Source organism: Geospiza fortis, unplaced genomic scaffold, assembly GCF_000277835.1.
Source record: "Geospiza fortis unplaced genomic scaffold, GeoFor_1.0 scaffold677, whole genome shotgun sequence".
In the NCBI taxonomy this organism is placed as follows: Eukaryota; Metazoa; Chordata; class Aves; order Passeriformes; family Thraupidae; genus Geospiza; species Geospiza fortis.
In genome coordinates, this window is record NW_005054585.1 from 318,864 (window position 1) to 322,651 (window position 3,788).

The window sequence follows — 3,788 nt, forward strand, 5'->3', positions numbered from 1 at the left end:
CGCTTTCAGGAAGCGTCACTTGTGAATCTTTGAAAGATTGTCCCAAAATAATTCTCTTTGCAATGTGTTTCTGGAAGCTGGAGGATGCTGAGATGCTGTTGCTTTGCCTCCTCTGGTGTCTTCTGTAATCCTTCTGTCCCAGTGGCTTTAGGGAACCTCTGCACTTCGGAGTCCCCTTCCTGAAGGACGTGCCGCGCAATCCGAGGGGTCCCCGGCTCCAGCTGGAAGAGGAAACTCTGCCCCTCAGGACCACATCCCTGTGGAAATAGGAGGAGAAGAGAGGTTTAACAGTTCTGCCTCTGTGTTTTGGAAATCACAGAGAATTGCTGTGTTTTTTTCTTGAGGAAAACACGTTTTCCTCCAATTCCCCGGTGTCTTGGCAGAGGTGGCGCTGCCAGCACGAGGCTCCTTGGGAAGGACAGGCAGGGGATGCTCCAGGTGGATCCAAGGTGCTGAGCCAGGAACTCACAGGATCTCTCTTCAGTTTTCCTTTCTGGAAGGATGTAGAAGTGAAGGAGCCTTGGAATTCCTTGTGGGAAAGGAGGGGCTGGAAAATGTTTGAAGCTGCTGAAGCCTCTGAGGATCTGTTCCCTTTGCAAGGGGAGCTGAGTGGAACAGGAACCCTCCTGATGGGACCAGGGGGTTCTGCCTCTCTTGGATTTCCTTCCTCTGCTCCTGTGTCCATGTCTCAACCAGCCCTGAGCCCAGAGGAGCTCTGCACCACTGGGAAAGGGGGATTTGAGGCCATCCCATGTGCTGGGGGTGGGATTGGGCTCCTGTGCACAGGAAATCCAGAGCCTTTCCCTGGAGGAGGGATTGCCTCAGCTGGCCATGAGTGGCAGCTGGGGAGAAGAGGAATCCAAGAATTTCTTCCCTGATGCACTTTTTGAAGGGTGGGGTTTGTCCGAGGGAGCACATGAGCTGGATTACCCTTTGGGAATTCTTTCTTTTTCTTGTTTCAACTGCTGAACAAAAAAATCACTTCATCCTCCTATTTACCTCCTCACTGGAGCATGGTCACATTTATCCTGCTTTTAACCACCTCTGCTGAGTGATAATCCTTGGTTTGGGGAAATAATGGAAGCAAATTACTGATAAAAACAACTCCATTAAATGCAGGAAGCTCCCAGATGTCTAAATAGGCATTTTTGATGTATAAACTTCATCCCAGATGGGAACTCCCAGGCTGCTGAGTGACCAAACCCACCCTCCACTCAGCACCTCCTTTTATTTAATTATTTGCTATCTTGACCTTATATTTGCAGCCTCGTGCTCATGCAAAAAGTGCTCTTTAAATCACTTCTTATTTAAATGTGTGCAATTGGAAGGAGGATTTTGTCTTTCCTTTGGATGTAACTTTGTCTTGATCCTTCCCCTGGAAGTAGCTCAGTACAAATAACACACGTGGCAATACTGAAGTGTTCTGATAACTTGTTCCTTGTGTCTTGTGAGGAAATGAATTTATTTCAATGCTGCTGTTCCAAATTCTTATTGTTTGGAGCTTTTATTTGTCAGAGTTTACTTTGTTCCGAGTTGGTTTGGGGTAGAACTAAACCTTGCTCTCGTTGCTATCAATTCTCCATGTTTGTTAGGAAATTTAACTTGGTGTTTTTTTTGGATTCTGAGCTTTGGGCCAAGAGAAATCTTCAATTGAGCCAACCAGATGTGATTTGATGATGTTAATTGTTAAGTATAAATAATGTATATACTCATTTGTCTGAGATTTTCTACACAGCTCCACACATGCCTGAACTTTTATAAAAGCAGGATTTGTCCTTCTGTCACCTCTTCTACTCCTAACTCTGTGATATGCAACTTGTAGATAGTGTAAAATAATTTAATTATTATTAAACCAGTGTATTTAGAGGGGGTTGGTGTTTCTCTTCATACTTCTAGACATGATCATATTTATTTTTAAGGCCTGATTGTAACTGAACATGCTGCCAAAGGATTTCTCTAACTCCAGATTTCTACCTTAGGTTTCTACCTGCTGTTTTCTATCAGGAATTCAGGGTGGAGAACTCCTGCTTTTTCATATAAACCCTTAACATAGGAACCTTTCTAATGAGACTTTCCACGTGGTATATTTGTTTCATGGGTGTTAAATGTCACTATGAGATCCATTTCCTTTGGTGTGAGCTGGGGACCTGTTGTGTCTGTTCAATTTGTCACCCCAGAGTGCTCTGAGGGCTTGTGCTCTGTCACCTGATGTCAGCCACGCTTTGTCTCTCCAATTGGCTCCAGAAATAATGTTAAAAATCAGATTATTGAAACCTTCCAAGTGCTGTTGTGTGTTCTTTATGCTGCAGGGTTTGGTGGGGATGGCCCTGGGCTTGTGGGACTCTGTCCCTCCATGCTGTGGCCTCTCTCAGGGATCATTTCCTGAGATGAAGATGATTTTCTTCCCTTATTTTTATCTGCGCATCTTTTCTAAGAACTCCCAGGCACTGCCCCTGCTTGCCCTGAGGGCTGTCTGTGTGCTGAGCAACGTTTGTTCACAAACACACCCTGGAGAATTCCCTGCTCAGAGAGGCAAGAGCTGAGTCCTGTGATCCTGCCTGAGAATTCTGCTCATCCCAAAAATCAGGAATCCCTGGGCTTTAACCCTGCTGCTGAGGTTGTGCATGGACACCAAAAACACCTGAAAATTCTGGCTTATCCCAAAAAATCAGGATGAATCCCTGGGCTTTAACCCTGCTGCTGAGGTTGTGCATGGACACCAAAAACACCTGAAAATTCTGACTCATCCCAAAAAATCAGGGTGAATGCCTGGGCTTTTATCCTGCTGCTGAAGCTGTGCATGGACGCCAAAGATGTCTGCAAAGAGCCCCAAAAATTGTCATTTACACATCAATCACTGGTTTTCATCCTCTTTTTTACAGCCCTTCTGACCCCAGTGGGTTGATTTAGGGTCACTTCAGGCTGGAAGTCAACCTTTAAAAAGCCAAATCATATCCTGCATTATTGGCAAATGCTGGCTTGTTTTCCCTTCTGAATCCCAGCCTGATCCATCGGGTCTCTGGAGGGAACGTTTTCCTGGGAAATCAGCCACCCCACGGTTAATGTTTCAACAGAAATGCCTTCCTAGGACCAATTCAGTGATGAAACTGAATGTAAAAATAATCTCATTTAGACCGCAGCCTCGGTGACCCACATTCACCTCGGACGCAGAAAGCAGGCTGCTCCTTTCAGCCAAGAATGGAAGGATTTGGTGTCTGGAGCGAGGCAGGAGGACACTGGCAGGGCTGGCTGTGCTCAGGGCATGCAGATGTGAGTGAGGGTGTGCCCATTGCTGCTCCTGCTCATCCCAGTGCAGTGAGGATGTGCCCATTGCTGCTCCTGCTCATCCCAGTGTGAGTGAGGATGTGCCCATTGCTGCTGCTGCTCATGCCAGTGCAGTGAGGATGTGCCCATTGCTGCTCCTGCTCATCCCAGTGCAGTGAGGATGTGCCCATTGCTGCTCCTGCTCATCCCAGTGCAGTGAGGATGTGCCCATTGCTGCTCCTGCTCATCCCAGTGTGAGTGAGGATGTGCCCATTGCTGCTGCTGCTCATGCCAGCGCAGTGAGGATGTGCCCATTGCTGCTTCTGCTCATCCCAGTGCAGTGAGGATGTGCACATTGCTGCTCCTGCTCATCCCAGTGTGAGTGCAGTGAGGGTGTGCCCATTGCTGCTGCTGCTCATCCCAGTGCAGTGAGGGTGTGCCCATTGCTGCTGCTGCTCATCCCAGTGGGAGTGAGGGGGTGCCCATTGCTGCTCCTGCTCATCCCGGTGTGAATGAGGGTGTGC